The sequence below is a fragment of the Simochromis diagramma genome, unplaced genomic scaffold (genome assembly GCF_900408965.1).
Source record: "Simochromis diagramma unplaced genomic scaffold, fSimDia1.1 OVJJ01000304.1, whole genome shotgun sequence".
In the NCBI taxonomy this organism is placed as follows: domain Eukaryota; kingdom Metazoa; phylum Chordata; class Actinopteri; order Cichliformes; family Cichlidae; genus Simochromis; species Simochromis diagramma.
In genome coordinates this window covers 376,276-393,552 of record NW_024387030.1, presented here as the reverse complement: position 1 = coordinate 393,552, position 17,277 = coordinate 376,276, and the positions used below count along the sequence as shown (strand labels likewise).

The 17,277-nt window shown below is 40.0% G+C and overlaps 1 long non-coding RNA gene across 1 annotated transcript in view; it reads left to right on the top strand.

Moving 5' to 3' along the window:
- The window catches only part of LOC120740451, a 19,984-nt gene extending 5,159 nt beyond the window's left edge, over nucleotides 1–14,825 (top strand). The window contains exons 2-4 of the long non-coding RNA XR_005697374.1: nucleotides 6,257–6,259; nucleotides 7,833–7,841; nucleotides 14,345–14,825. This is a non-coding gene — a long non-coding RNA (uncharacterized LOC120740451). The remainder of the gene's footprint in view (nucleotides 1–6,256; nucleotides 6,260–7,832; nucleotides 7,842–14,344) is intronic.
- Nucleotides 14,826–17,277: the final 2,452 nt, after the last annotated feature.

Below are 17,277 nucleotides of genomic sequence, written 5' to 3'. Positions count from 1 at the left end.
CATTTCTCTTTGGCGCCCAAAGACTGTTACCTCAGTTTTGTTTTTGTTTAGCTGGAGAAAATTGTGGCACAACCAGTCATTGATTTCCTCAATGCATTTACCAAGAGCCTGCACAGGGCCTCGGTCTCCTGGTGACATTGTGATATATATTTGTGTGTCATCTGCAGAGCTATGATAGTTTATTTTGTCGTTCTTTATAATCTGTGCCAGTGGGAGCATGTTGATGTTAAACAGAGGGGGTCCCAAGATGGAACCTTGGGGAACTCCACATGTGATACTTGTCTGCTCAGATGTGAAGTTACCTATTGATACAAAGTATTTCCTGTTTTCTAAGTATGTTTTGAACCAGTTTAGTACAGTTCCTGAAAGACCTGCCCAGTTCTCCAGTCGTTTGAGTAATATGTTGTGGTCAACTGCATCAAATGCTGCACTGAGATCCAGTAAAACTAAGACTGACATTTTTCCACTGTCTGTATTCAGACATATGTCGTTAAACACTTTGGTTAGAGCGGTTTCAGTGCTGTGGTTCTGTCTAAAACCTGACTGGAAGGCATCGTAGCAGTTATTCTGTTTTAAGAAGTAACTGAGCTGTTGAGAAACTGCTTTTTCAATGATCTTACTTAAAAATGGGAGATTTGAGATCAGCCTGTAGTTGTTCATTTGTGTCTTGTCAAGATTGTCCTTTTTCAGTATAGGTTTAATTACAGCAGTTTTTAGTGGTTCTGGAAACACACCTGATATTAAAGAAAAGTTGACGATCTGTAACAGGTCTGACTCTAAAGTCTTTGAGACCTTTTTGAAAAAAACTTGTTGGCAGGACATCTAAACAGCAGGAGGAGGAGTTCAGTTGACCTAAGATGTCCTCCAGGTCTTTGCTGTTAATAGGGTGAAACTGTTTCATGGTGTTTAAACAGTTTTTTGGTGGACACAGTACATATCCTGGATCTGCTGTTGATGTACCAATTGCTTGTCTAATTTTTTGGATTTTTTCAGTGAAGAATTTGGCAAAGTCATTGCAGGCCATGGTCGAATGAAGTTCAGCTGCCACTGACACAGGAGGGTTTGTTAGCCTGTCAACTGTAGAAAATAAGACCCGAGCATTATGGCTGTTTTTAGTGATGATGTCAGAGAAGTAGGACCTTCTTGCATTCCTCAGTTGTAAATTATAATTGTGAAGTTTCTCTTTATAGATGTCATAATGAACCTGGAGGTTTGTTTTTCTCCATCTGCACTCAGCTTTCCTACACTCTCTTTTTTCATTTTTCACCAGTGTGGAGTTTCTCCATGGAGACTTTTTCCTTCCAGAGATAACCTTCACCTTAATGGGAGCAATAGTGTCCATTACATTTAACATGTTAGCATTGAATCTATTGACGAGCTCATTGACTGAACCTCTGGACAGGTCAGGTGTTAATGGGAAGACCTGGTTAAAAATTGCACTACTGTGTTCAGTTATACACCTTTTTGTGATCACTGTTGTTGATATATTTGTGTGGGCTGAGATTTTACTTTCAAAGAAAACACAGTAATGATCAGACAGGCCCACATCAGACACAGTAATGTTTGAAATGCTCAGGCCCTTGGAGATCAGTAGGTCAAGAGTGTGTCCTCTATTATGAGTGGCCTCTGTTACATGCTGAGTCAGCCCAAAGTTGCCCAGAGTGTTACTCAGGTCTTTAGTCCCTTTGTCCTGAGGGTTGTCCACATGGATGTTAAAATCCCCAACAATAATTACACAGTCAAAACAACACAGATCACAGACAGCAGTTCACTGAGGTCATTAAAAAAGTCTGCAGTATTTGGGAGGCCTGTAAACATTAAGAAACACAACTTTGGATGGGGCCTTCAGCTGTAAAGCCACATATTCAAAAGACTGAAAACTTCCAGGAGATAGCTGCTTACATTGAAATGATTCATTAAATAAGACAGCGACCCCCCACAGCACTAATGGACTTCTATACATTTTACATCAGATTAAAACTTTGGGTGTAAGATTCAGATAATATATTATTAAAAGCTAGACATTTTAAATGAGAATAAGAAAGAAAAGTATGTCTTTGTGCCCCCTTTCCCTGTTAATCCTTTAAAGCCGGTCTGAGCGGGCACGCTCCGTTTTGCGTAACTATTTTTAAATCCCTTTTGAACTGGAACCGCGTAAGCTAGCACAATAATTTTTTTTGCATATGACACCGGAGGAGTTGTACTTACAGCTTATACCATCAGCTTGTCCTAGGTCACGGTTTCCTTCCACATATAGTTTTGCAAAAACTGCATAAAAAGCGCTTGCAGGAACAAAAACATAATATTCCAGAAACACGCTTTGCCGATCCGATCAGCTGTTTGTAACACTTCCCACATTGAAACAGACATCAGCGCGAACGGTCACATGTCCGCCATTACCTGCCCGAAATATAAATATATGTAAAAAAAACCAAAAACGATTTTCAATTTTTTTGTAGTTTATTGCACTTTTTTGCAATTTATGTAGTTACTATGGACTTAATGCAGACATATTATTAAAATTTGGGCTATAACAGTTGTATTGATGTATAGCAACTCTAAATGCTCCCAAAAATGACACTACAGCATGTAAAAATATAAAGTAAGCCCTGGCAGCCTTGGTTCTATGGTAGGTCTTAAAGGGTTAATGCCCTATCGGCCCCCCTGGATAAATGGACTCGTGACAGAAAAGCCGATCAGCTGATCATTGATCAGTTTCACGATTGAAGTAGCAGCAGGAGAGGGAGGGGGAGAGAAGAGGCAGTCGCTCCATATATTGGTTGTTAAGCTTAACGTGGGAATGCTTTATAAACATTCAGAGATGAACTTCCACATTTGCTTTACTTCTCTCTGGGATAACTTCCTCGGAGATGAAATGCCGGTTTGGTAGCGAGGCTCCAAATACACACAGCCGCTCTATCACGTGAGCACACTGCTCCAACGTGCTACGGTTATGAGCCGACTTACGCCATGTCTCAAGTTTTGTGAGGTGCTTTTTTGATATTTAATGGATCGGATTACATTTTTTATTTCTCTCCGATATCCGATCAAGTAATTTACGTCAGTATCGGACCGATATGTAATATCGGATCGGTCCATCTCTAATCTCTATGCAATCACAAAATCCAAAAACTCTAACAAGTAAACATAACCACAAAAGCCCTGCAACAATTTTACATTTACATCATGTTGTTTTATTGTTTTTTAGGCTTCTGATTGGCTGGCATTTCTGAATGGTTTGGGGTGTATGGTTTGCATCCATTTTCTTAACCACTCGTATAACTTCAGGTCATGGACAAACAGAGAGAGAATTAAAATGCTGTGTATTCTGTTGTGCTCCTTTCAGACCAGTTAGTGAGAAGCCACCCACATGTCCAGGATTCAAGGATGCTATGAGGGATCCAGTCCAGCTCATTTGTGAACACTGGTCATGCAAACTGTGTCTCAGCACAGACCTGAACCAATCTGATTCACCAGCAGACAATTCTTGTCCTCAGTGTGCAAGGAAATCCTGGAAAATACCAAAACATGAGAGAGACACAGAGCGAGATACTAGTAAGTTTACATAGATTGTACCTGTTGCTGCTACTGCAAAACATGCTGGTAATACAGAGGGAAACATCTGAACATTTTGTTTTGTTGCTCAGCTGCAGGGGAGGGGTGGAGCAGTGGGTTCAGAGTGTGGTGTTAGGCTGACCAGAACAGTTGATGGCCATAATTTCATCAGGCCTGGCCTAATTTAACAGGATCAGGGGACGTGACCGGAGAGCCGGCAATTTGAACAAGAACAGGCAGCTGGAAAGTGCGCAAATAAAAATGTGCAGAAAGCTCTAAATAAACTCTTGCAGTACTGCAACACTGTGTGTGTCGAGTCTTCTGTTTGTCATGAGCTAAAAATCTCTGTAACATGTTTTGACACTCAGCTGCCAACACATGTTGAGTTTTTTTGATTTTCTTGTAAAAAGACAGTTTGGTGCTCTGAATCTTTTCAGTTTCTTTTTTGTTGTTAGCAGTGAAACAGTGATGATTGTTTTGGGGATTTGGGGTTTTACCAATTGTTTCCATGACCAAACTAAAGTCTGATTTTAACCACGTGAGTAATTTTTACATTTACATGTCGTATTTTATTGTTACAGATAACATCCCACTTTTGAAGGTACAGATGAAACTAAAAGAAGCAATGAAAAAGAAATTTTCATCCGTCTATGAAAGCAATGGTGACAACACAAGTTCCCTGAACAGCATCTATACAGAGCTTCATATAACCACTGGAGAGAGGGAAAGTGTAGAAAATGTGTTCAGGCTACCAGAACAAAAAATGAAAAGCTGTCAATCATCAAAACAACAAATAATCAACCTAAACCATGTGTAGACACCTTTGCCGGGCCAAGACAGACTTCACAGTTGTGACAGGGTGTTGAAGGAAATGGAAAATATTTTTTTGTGCAGAAATTCATTCTCGACTGGGCCGAAGAGAAGGCAAACCAGGATGTTGACTTTGTTTTCAGCCTTTCTGTCAAAGAGCTGAATTTGATTACAGGTGAGAAAAGCCTACACAAGCTCCTGACTTTATTTCACCCCACACTGTCTGAACTCAAAGATTCAGTGGATTATACCAAAACCAAGATTGTTCTGATCCTGGGCGGTCTGGATGAAAGCAGGTTTCAGCTGGACTTTGAAGGCATTAAGACTATAACATCTGTGAAGAAAGCAGCACCTGTGAGTAATCTCCTACTAAACCTCATCTTCCTGAAGCAAACCTCTGGATTACTTCCTGTCCAGCGGCAGCCAATCAGACCTCTGCAGACTACGTTGACATGGTAACAGAAATGAGTGGGTTCAATGACTGGACAAACATCTCTCCGGGCATTCATTTTGTTTTATCTGGGTAAATATACGGTGAGAAGAGTCATTGCTTTAAAAGGCACATTTAAATGGTGAATTGAAACCACTGAGCTTCCTTCATGATGAGCTAAACATAGAAAAATGAATGAGGTGACTTGCCGACAGACCTGCTCTCAGTAAATGCCCATTTTTGCCACTGATAGATTTATTTATTTTTTTTACATATACCACACTGGGACACTTCCACAGATTACCTAAAAGAGAAGCTGTGAGTTTGAGCATTTGCTGGTTTTTAATTTAGCTTGAGATTGAGCTACATTCAATGCACTAAGTAACGTGCATATGTTACTCAAGTTTACCATCTTCAGATAATGAAGGAAACTTGACCCATGTGTTCATTTGTGATGAGTTTTTCAATCCTGTAGTTGGACTGCCTGAAACCCACTTCTATGTCCATGTAATTCAGCTAACTGCTGCAAAGACACAATAATCAAACATAAGCTCTACATACTTGGATTATGAGAACTAGCTAACACACGTCATCATTTTAAAAGGGCCACACCATAATGATAAAAAATAATTAAAATGGAAAGATTCACTCTTACTAAACCTGAAAATAAATAAAGTGAAGTCACTGATGATTCCGGTGTGATTCCAGCTGGATTCTTTTTTTCTGGCATTTTGTTTAGTAAAAAAAAATCTCCAATTTTTCCTCCAGGACACAAAAACTAAACCTTTGATCTTGTTTTACAAAAAATTACGCTTTTCCATTATTAAATACTGCCTGAGCACATGAACAAAGAGCTTCTAGCACGTATAATGCTCAGCCTGCAGGAAATCGTTACTTTACCTGAGAATCAAACAGCATCAATCTAACAATGACTTTTTGCTGTGAGCAAGATTTACTCAGATTTCACTTTATTCATAATCATTTTTTTTAATGAAAAACCTGCTTTTATGCGGAGTAAGACTCTGCAGCCATGTTTATGTAAACATAGTTTTCACTTACCAGCTTTTACAAAGACACAGTCACAAGTAGGCTTGGGTTTAAAAAAAAATATTTTCCTGATTCAAAATGATTTTAGTTTGAATAATGTGATATTTATTTGTTAAATTCTGAATCAATTTTTTAATATAAATGTATTTTACCAAAAATGCCAGAGTCTCAGGTTCTCAGGCTCACATAACTGTTTCAACAACCACCAAACAGCAAATGAGATCAAGTGAACGGATTTTACAAAAAGATATAAACACAGTAACAGTCCTAAATCGATACCCAGCCCTACTCACAAGAGAGCAGATTGGACACACACACTTGTACACATCAGATGTATACTTAGCCACAGGAATCTTATTTTCCTGTATTTCAGTGAGTTTATAGAGTGATTTAAATAATATTCTAATTATCCAGAAGGTATTTTAAAACCTTGCCTCAGCCTCAGAAAGCAAATCAATAAGGTGAGTGATACAGTGAAATAACTGAAATACTGTAAATCCCAACTTCATATGACTCACTGACAGAATATGAAGGCAAGTTTATTTATATAGCACAATTCAACAACAAGGTGATTCAAAGTGCTTTACAGAGACATTAAAGAACAATCGTGGTTCAAGAGTTGGGAGTTCGCCTTGTAATCGGAAGGTTGCCGGTTCGAGCCCCGGCTTGGACAGTCTCGGTCGTTGTGTCCTTGGGCAAGACACTTCACCCGTTGCCTACTGGTGGTGGTCAGAGGGCCCGATGGCGCCAGTGTCCGGCAGCCTCGCCTCTGTCAGTGTGCCCCAGGGTGGCTGTGGCTACAATGTAGCTTGCATCACCTGTGTGTGAATGTGTGGATGACTGGATATGTAAAGTGCTTTGGGGTCCTTAGGGACTAGTAAAGCGCTATATAAATACAGGCCATTTACCATTTAACAAAAACGAATAAAAATCATGATTTAAAATTGATTAAAAAATGTAAGTTTTGAAATTTAAGCTTAAAAGTGTGGATTTGGTGCTTTATTCAAATGCAGCTGAGAACAGGTGAGTCTTCAACCTGGATTTAAATAAACTGAGTGTTTCAGCTGATCTGAGGCTTTCTGGGAGTTTGTTCCAGATATAAGGAGCATAAAAGCTGAATGCAGCTCCTCCGTGTCTGGTTCTGACTCTGGGAACTGATAAAAGACCGGATCCAGATGACCTGAGGGATCCGGAAGGTTCATACTGGGTCAGGAGGTCACTGATGTATTTTGGTCCTAAACCATTCAGAGCTTTATAGACCAGCATCAGAACTTTAAAGTCTATCCTCTGACGGACAGGCAGCCAGTGTAAAGACCTCAGAGCTGGACTGATGTGGTCCACTTTTTTGGTCTTAGTGAGGACTCGAGCAGCAGAGTTCTGAATGAGCTGTAGTTGTCTGACTGATTTTTTAGGTAGACCTGTAAAGATGCTGTTACAGTAATCAAGCCTACTAAAGATGAATGCATGGACTAGTTTTTCCAGGTCCTGTTGAGACATCAGATCTTTTATCCTTGAAATATTCTTGAGGTGATAGTAAGCTGACTTTGTTATTGTCTTAATGTGTTTTTCTAAGTTTAGGTCTGCATCCATCACTACACCCAAATTTCTCGCCTGGTTTGTGGTTTTTAGGTGTATAGATTGAAGTTCTCTGGTGACCTGTAATCATTTCTCTTTGGCTCCAAAGTCTGTTACCTCAGTTTTGTTTTTGTTTAGCTGGAGAAAATTGTGGCACAGCCAGTCATTAATTTCCTCAATGCATTTACCAAGAGCCTGTACAGGGCCTCGGTCTCCTGGTGACATTGTGATATATATTTGTGTGTCATCTGCAGAGCTATGATAGTTTAGTGCCAGTGGGAGCATGTTGATGTTAAACAGAGGGGGTCCCAAGATGGAACCTTGGGGAACTCCACATGTGATACTTGTCTGCTCAGATGTGAAGTTACCTATTGATACAAAGTATTTCCTGTTTTCTAAGTATGTTTTGAACCAGTTTAGTACAGTTCCTGAAAGACCTGCCCAGTTCTCCAGTCGTTTGAGTAATATGTTGTGGTCAACTGTATCAAATGCTGCACTGAGATCCAGTAAAACTAAGACTGTCATTTTTCCACTGTCTGTATTCAGACATATGTCATTAAACACTTTGGTCAGAGCGGTTTCAGTGCTGTGGTTCTGTCTAAAACCTGACTGGAAGGCATCATAGCAGTTATTCTGTTTTAAGAAGTAATTGAGCTGTTGAGAAACTGCTTTTTCAATGATCTTACTTAAAAATGGGAGATTTGAGATCGGCCTGTAGTTGTTCATTTGTGTCTTGTCAAGATTGTCCTTTTTCAGTATAGATTTAATTTTTTTGTAATGAAGGTTTAATTACAGCAGTTTTTAATTGTTCTAAAAACACACCTGACATTAAAGAAAAGTTGACGATCTGTAACAGGTCTGATTCCAAAGTCTTTGAGACCTTTTTGAAAAAACTTGTTGGCAGGACATCTAAACAGCAGGAGGAGGAGTTCAGTTGACCAAAGATGTCCTTCGGGTCTTTGCTGTTAATAGGTTGAAACTGTTTCATGGTGTTTAAACAGTTTTTTGGTGGACACAGTACATATCCTGAATCTGCTGTTGATGTACCAACTGCTTGTCTAATCTTTTGGATTTTTTCTGTGAAGAATTTGGCAAAGTCATTGCAGGCCATGGTCGAATGAAGTTCAGCTGCCACTGACACAGGAGGAGTCTCCATGGAGTTTCTCCATGGAGACTTCTTCCTTCCAGAGATAACCTTCACCTTAATGGGAGCAATAGTGTCCATTACATTTAACATTTTAGCATTGAAGCTATTGACGAGCTCATTGACTGAACCTCTGGACAGGTCAGGTGTTAATGGGAAGACCTGGTTAAATATGAAGTGTGTAGTTGGCTTAAATCTCCTCAGTGTGTGAACCAGTTTACCTCTCTGTGTACTTTCTCTCCACACTGACTCCAGCTGAATGAGGAAGCACCGACACAAACCCTTTGATAGTCAGAGAAGTAATGTAGAAATTATCCACATATCTTGCTTATCGTAACTGCACTACTGTATAATTCTGTATAAATAATCATTCTGTAAAATACAATAATTTTAATTAATTCTACAGCTGTTTATTACTTGCATAGTTCACATTTCTGTATAGCTGTATATCTCATATTTCTGTATAGTTTTTCATATTTATATCCTGTTCATAGCCTGTACATACTTATAGTCATAGCATATTCATAACATACTTCATACCGTGTACATTATAACATACCATAACAGACCCATTTCATATCTATATTATTGCTAATATATATTGTAATATATCTGTATCATGGCTAAAGCACTTCTGGATGGATGCAAACTGCATTTCATTGCCCTGTACCTGTGACATGTGCAATGACAATAAAGTTGAATTCTGTTCTATTCTATTCTATTCTATTCTATTCTAATGACCTCACCTTTCTGTGAACTTCACTGTTTACACTAACCACCCATATGAGCACGTGCTTCACACATGCACACATAAACAGAGTTTCACTCCAGCTCAGGTTTGAGCTTCTTTCAGTGGTTAATATGAATCCAGTTCATGTGTCATTTATCATTTAGATCAATCACTTCTTCATCAAATGTCCATAGCTTCCACTTTCTAACTGTAGCTCTAATTATCAACAAAAATAAACATTTTGGTATTAAAGTCCACATTAAAATATGAAACGTAACCATAGCCTACACTTTAATATTTGTGATAAACTAAAGTTCTGTAAAATCAGTCAAAGATTCAGCGAGTTCAGATAATTTGTAATTTGTGTGTAGACCCCTGGCTCCATAGACATGTAGGCATTATGAAGCCGGGCTCCCCCTGAGCATCCTGGTGGCCATGTAGACACGATTCTGGCGTCTGTGCTTGCTGTTCACTTTGTTCGAACCCCTGTTCAACTGCTTCCTAAATCAAACATTTAATCAGCCAATCACAAGGCAGAAAATCAGTGCATTTATTCTGCTGAAGTTCAAAGTGAGCATCAGAATGAGGAAGATAGATGACTGAAGTGACTTTAATGGGAATCTAGGGTCTGAAAAAGGACAAACTATCCCATGTGCAGCAGAGAAAACACCTTTGTTGATGTCAGAGGTCAAAGGAGAATGGGCAGACTGCTTCGAGTTTAACGGAAGGCGGTAGTAACTCAAATAACCACTTAATGTTGAACCTTCAATCAAATGTGCTACGGCAGCAGGAAACCATGTGTGCTGCTTCTCTCAACTATTATCTGACTGTATCAAAAATCAAGAGTCATCAGAGCAGGCAACATTTTTCCAGTCTTCTACTGTCCAATTTTGTTGAGATTGTGCAAACTGTATCATCAGTTTCCTGTTCTGAGCTGACAGGAATGACCCTCAGTGTGGTCTTCTGCTGCTGCAGTCCATCACCTTCAAGGTTCATTGTGTATTCAGCGTGCATTCTGAGATGCTCTTCTGCATATTGTGGATGTAACAAATGGCTGTTTGAGTGACTTTGGCATCCTATCAGCTCAAAGCAGTATGGCCATGCTTCTTTGACCTCTGGCATTTAAGCACAGAGAACTGCCACTTGCTGGATATTTTCTCTTTTTTGGACCATTCTCTGCAAACTTGAGAGGTGGTTGTCCATGAACATCCCATATTCAAACCAATTTGTTTGACCGTAACTACCATACTACATTCAGAGTCAATTAGTCGATAACTTTTTTACCATTCTTGGTTTGTTCACTACATTGCTAAATGCACTGAGTTGGGTCGGCTTCTTTTAAGAGAGAAGACTATCTAAACTCAGAGTATGACTTTTTCTTTTAATCAAGCAATCAAAGGTTTGAGTTTAAAAACAAAACAAATGCAGGGGGTCTGTTACTAAATAGCAAGCTGAAGGAAAAAAGGCCCCACACCCAGACAGTAAATGGTTTTTTTATCATGTGTGATAAACATGATACTAAGGGGATTGGTCAAAAGTTGGAGGAAAGTCATAGTTCTCCCTATTTGGCTGAAATCCAGCACTTCGGCTCATGTTTCTGGACATCTCCTTATTTGGAGAGGCCACTTCACCCGTCACAATGACAACCACCTCTGGTCCTCCGGTTACACATGCATAAAGAGAGGAGCATGCATAGGGAGAAAGAGGGGAAAAGAGCACCTCTAACCCCACAAATCTACAGCCCTGTTTCCTCTAGCACAGCCAGGCTTAAAATTATTGACTTTCTGGTGCCTTCACCAGTCAGGCAGATCTTCCCACTGAAATTCCTCAGAGAAGGGGTCTCCTCTATTTATGTCCATTAGTATCTGAGTATAGCAATCTACTTCTAAAACTACTCTACAATACATAAATATATGGAGTAAAGTATAAAACAAGTGTGTGATGCTAATTGTGAGATAGTTGTGAAATATAAAATATTGAGGTATATTTGTATTAAAGATTATTAATTCCAACAGTTGCTGCTATATTATTGGCTGATTAGATATTTGTGTTAACAAGCAGTTGAACTGTGACGCTTTAGAGACTTCCCCCCCCCCCCCCCCCCAAGATGCAATGATCCATTCCACATCCTATTTTCCATCAGTGTTGTTACCAAAGGTGAGGCAATTTTTCACTCAAAAAAGCAGCCTATTTTTGTGTGCATGCATGTGTAAATTGTCATCAAAAACAGAATTTGATTGCTCTGTGAGCAAACATAAATAAATATAATGATTTTTCTGAGAATAAGTAAATAGAAAATGGGTAAGGGTAAAACAAAGTTAGTGGTGTTTCAGTTTCAAACAAAGCTGAATAACAAAAGCAGATTCACCAAAAAGGGAAAGAAATGTAGTAGAAATAGCGTAAGCATGTGATGGGAAACATTCTTGACATTTTTCCCTCAATATTTGCATTGTTAAAAGGTACATTACTGATATATCTTATATTTGGCTACATGGTTCTTTTTATAGGACCTTCTCATCAGCACAGAAAAAAAAAAACAACAGAAATTACATTAATTCAGACACAATAAGAAAGAAGGAGCTGGTGTGGAGACCGGCAGGAAAGCTTGCAGGAAAAGCAACTTTTGCCAATAGGTTACATGGATGGATATCAGTTGAGCTTGAACCTATGAATTAAATTATGATTCCAGCAGAAGGTATGGTTATCTAAGTAATAATCTCTCAGTTTAGACATGTTTTGGCATAACTGTGTGTGTATGCAATGAGCATGTGGTTAGGCAGAGAAATCTATTACACTGAGTTTTCTTTTGTAAAACCAGTACCTAAGATGTTGCTGAAGGAGCTTCTCAAGCTTCTCGAGAGCTTCCTTTAGGGGGTGGAAGGTGTTGTCCAAGATTAGTCACAGCTTGGCTTATAGGTTTCTCCCATATATCCGCCCCTTATTCCAAGAGGCAGCACTGGCATTCATGATCAGTTTAGACCTCTGTGTGACCCCTCCTTTACAGCAAACAAAGACGCTCGAGCACTTTCTATAAGTACTTGGTAAGTATACAATTCCCATTAAAATGGAAGAACCCTAAAGAGAGTCAGTAATTGCATCTAAAATGATTGATCATTTAAAAAAAATCCAGCACAGCCTAGCTCAATAGTAATAGTAATCTACAGTAAATGTACACACTAAACATAGTGCATGTGTTTCAAATGTCTCGAGCTTGTGGGTGATGAGAACTTGCCAGTGCATTCAAATAAACATTTGCCCCAGATGGTGAACTGTGTAGATGGCCTAGCTCAACGCCTCAATGCACCACCCTCAACTAATGACCTCATTAATGTGGAAACAAAACCAAACCAGGAGTAGGTGTTGTGTCTCTGGTAAATTGCTTGACCTATTTATTGTGGATCTACAGGTTTGCGGTTTATTACTTTGTTCTTTCTGACCTCGGTGGGAGACCGAGCTAATGTGTTGAGAAATGTGGGCTGACCGCAGGTCTGTGTTGCTGTTAAAGGGTGAGTTATATGATTCACAGGTTGGAACTACCAATCCAAATAAAAGGACAGAAAGTTGACCAAAACCAGCAAATTTATTTCTAGTCCTGGGGCTGGCCTCCTATTATAGGAGGTTTGTAAAAGACTTTGCCACCGTTGCCAGCCCCCTGCATCAGTTGACAAACAAGGGTCAGCGGTTTGCTTGGACGGAGGACTGTGCAACGGCTTTTGAGCAGCTGAAAACTGCCCTTGTGAGTGCCCCGGTCTTGGCGTATCCTGACCCCAGCCAGCCTTTCCTTTTGGACACTGACGCCAGCAACGTGGGGGTTGGAGCGGTGCTCTCCCAGAGGGGAGAGGCTGAGGAGCGAGTGGTGGCATACTACAGCTGCAGCCTCAGCCGGGCCGAGAGGAATTACTGTGTTACCCGGCGTGAGCTGTTGGCTGTGGTCCTGGCGGTTCGTCATTTCCGACCTTACCTCCTGGGCACTAAGTTCCTGCTCAGGGCGGACCACGCCAGCCTAACCTGGATGCTGAACTTTCGCCAGCCGGAGGGTCAGGTGGCCCGGTGGCTGGAAATACTACAAGAGTACGACTTTGAGGCCCAGCACCGACCAGGACGGCAGCACGCCAACGCTGACGCCCTGTCCAGGCGTCCCTGTTCTGCAGATGAGTGCCGGTACTGCAGGCGCCTGGAGGAGCTGGACCGGGGTCCGACATCAGTCCAAATCCGGACAGTGAGAAGCGTACTGAGCACGGTCCTTGCCTGCAGTGTGGGAAGGTTGGATGATGCTTCATTGAGGACATTCCTTTATGAAGCTATGTGCATCGTGAATAACCGCCCACTCACTGTTGATAACATCAATGACCCCAAAAGCTTGGAGCCACTCACACCGAACCACTTGATCACAATGAAATCCTCAGTCCCACTTCCACCTCCAGGTAAATTTGTCAAGGAGGACCTGTATGCTAAGAAACGGTGGAGAAGGGTACAGTATCTGACTGAGCAATTTTGGCACAGATGGAGAAAGGAATACCTGGCCAATATTGCTCTGAGACAGCGATGGCATACACCAAGACGTAATGTGGAGGTGGGTGACATTGTGATTCTCAAAGAGGAAGATGTTCCTCGCAATGAATGGAAACTTGCTAGGGTTGTGGAAGCACATGAGGATGATGATGGACTTGTACGGAAGGTGACAATCCAGACTGGTGATCGGAAGTTAGGAAAGGGAGGTGAACGCCTCGTCCAACCCTCAATCATTCAGAGACCCATTCAGAAATTAGTGGTCCTGGTGAAAAACAGCTAAATGGGGAAAATGTCATTCATTGATTAGATTTCCCTTCTAAAATAGAAGTTGTCATTATGCTGTACTTCATGCACATGTTATGGAGATGTAAAATCTACTGTTCATATTGTTGAATTCATTTGTTGAGAAAAGAATATTGTTTATGTCAATGCAAGAATGTTTAAAACAACAACATGGTGCTTGGGAATTACCATTGATATAATGAGAAATGCAAGTGTATTTACGTTCACAATTGTAATAATCAAAGGTAATTGGTGGGAGTGTAGCTGACGCTGAAATGTTTGTGTGGGTTGCCATGACAACACCAAAGTGAATCTGAGATCGTTATTGTTTTCTATTTGTTTTCTTTATTTGCTTCTCATGCTTGTGTACATTTGCAGTAGGAAAGGTAATCTATGAATCCAGTGATATATCCTGCTTATAAGAAATGTTTCTGTTAAAATATTATTGTGAAGTAGTCACTTCCTGTGAGTTGCGGGAACCGGAAGTTGTGCGCGGGAGAGACAAGACAGAACGGTAACACGGCGGACTTTTCGGAATATACAACTTTTCTACTGCTTGTTTTACAAGGCGTACACGGTAAAAAATCATTATGCTGTTATTTGTTTAACACTTGTGCACCTTGTGAAAGGAAATAAGTGGCTGACATGAATATCATATGTGCTATTGATATTATTTTACTTGTTTCTAGTTTTCACGGTGCTCCATGATTGTGAGAGGAATAAAAGAATTGTGGACATCAGTACGAAGCGTGGATTCTTTCGACCAGAGTAGATACAACATGTTTGCAATAAATTCCACACAATTGAAACAGTACAGTTGATCTCAGAGAGGTAATTAAGTACAAATAGTGACAACTTGGGTTTCACAAGTTTCCCTTTTTATTTTGGTTAGAGTGGATCTATGAGATCTGTAGCTTTGTGCTTATTGTCTTTACTTTAGCGATAGAGATAAATGAGCAAGCCGCACAAAGCTAAGTGTAAGGGATGGCTGGCCCTGCAGCTTCTTGAAAAGCAAGATATATATAAATCATTTTAAACACTCTCTTATCTGAATTTAGAGAAACTCAACAGCTAAATTCAATTACCCTAGAAACAGCTGCAAGTCATGTCTGTTTGATGGGATATTTTGATGGCACACTTGGACAATGTCCTTGGAAATGTGTGCATGAATGAGTTTAACCTGTGAAACTGAAACTAATGAATTTATGTCACTGACATAACATCAACATTGGTATTATTGAGATGCAGAAAAGACCGAGACAGACTGAACAGTGGAAAGCTATCTGCAGACTCACGCATGTAAAAGGAAGCTAATTTCTTGCTTTACACCAATCACACTAGATTCAGATGGGCAAACCAGTGGACAATCTAAGCTACAGGTTCAAGATAGTGATGAAGAATCAATGCTGAAAGTGTAATTAAGAGTATTAAAGCCCTCTCTAAAGAGGAATAACAGGATAACCTCATGTGTAAAAAGGCATAAGGCTCCTTGAGTGAAACAGGGAGAATTACGTCAGACATAATGACACATAAGCTATCCACTTTTTTGCATTTAATTTTTCATTAGTACTTTCGCTCTGTGAATGTGCATGCATATTTGTTACTTGACTAAACATGTAGCCGTGGTTGTGTGTTCTGAGGAATGACATTGCAGTCAATTAGATTCTATGAAGGATGGTTCATTAGTAGAAATGATTGCTAGCAGAAATGCAAACTGTTCTTTCTGACCCTTTCTGCTCTGTTTAGCCTGTTAATTGGCTGAATGTACAATAATGACTTTAACTTTCTTCCCCTCTTTGTATTTGGTTTTGCTCCATCAATAGTTACATTTTATTTTTGCTCAGTTTAAATCTTCTGAGTCCAGCATGCTTTATTTTAATTTTACCCAGACTCAGTAATGCAGAATAGTGTTGTTTTAGTTATCATTGCATTAATCTAATTGTGAAGCACCTGAGATACCTCAATTGTCCAGCTATGCTTTTACAAAAACACTGCTTGTAGCCTGTTACTACACACTCCATGTGTCTCTTAATCATGTGCAAGGTGTTCTTTGGTCTCTGTGTTCTAATGCACCTCCCACAGCAATATCCTCTGCTGAGCTATCAAAACCCCATTTTAGAGTCCACATTAGAAGTTTGGAAAAGAGATGGTGACTTAAGTTGCATGCTTATCAGTCAGGTGTTCCTGTCCTGCATACATCCTGAGAATGATGTGTTTTGGACTTTTACTGGGTTATGGTTTAATGTCTGTTTCCCTTTTCTTTTTCTTTTTTGTTTTAACTAGCTTGTTATGTTTAACCACTAAAAACTACTTGGTCTAGGTTTGAGAACAATATTGGATTTGGTTGCGTTTACGTAGTAAGAACAACTCAGGTTCAAGAAAAGAGCTTGGTTTGGATTTAAAAACGCAGCCTGTGACAGTGGTATCTCTGCTAAATAACAAATGATGGATTGGAGGTGATGTATCTCTCACATAACCCAAGAAACCTTCACCATAAATGAGACAAGCATTTGAGAAAGCTGCACTAACTGACACCTCATGGATGAGAACAGGCTGAATTGTTTGTGTATGGGCCATAACAGCATGCCAGGTTAAAGTCAGCCTGATTCTGCAGCAAAGGTGGTGAGGAGTGGGTATAACCAAAGTTTGCTTCATCAGAAGAAAAAAATTTCAATGGGATTCTCATTGTTTCGGTTCACTCTATCTTCCTTTCTTAGTCAAAAGTTATCACCCCAGTGACAAATTTGATGAGAGAAATTAATATTTGAAGGACAGAGGAACACAAAGCTGTTTCCTCTGATTCACACAGTGACGTATGCGATGGAGTGACTTCTGTGGAGCTTACTTACTCAGTATGAAAATAATTCAACAACAAGCCACAGATGGCTAATCAGATAAACTTGTGGTGGAGCTACATTCCTCTACAGGCAGAATCATCAGAGCACACACTTGATGTATTTCTGAATCAGACAGGTCATTGCTGGGACACAAGGTAAGAAAACTTAAATAAAATATCCAGTGTGCTTGTCAGTATGTGATTAAATTGTACACCTAGATTTTAACTGGATGTCGTCTTTGAATCCATCACCTTCCTTCTGCCAATCAATTGTTTCTGTAACCACTGTGAGTCTGCCATGCCAGTGACTACACAACCACGCTATGGCAATGTCATTGTGCTAGCATGTTGGCCTC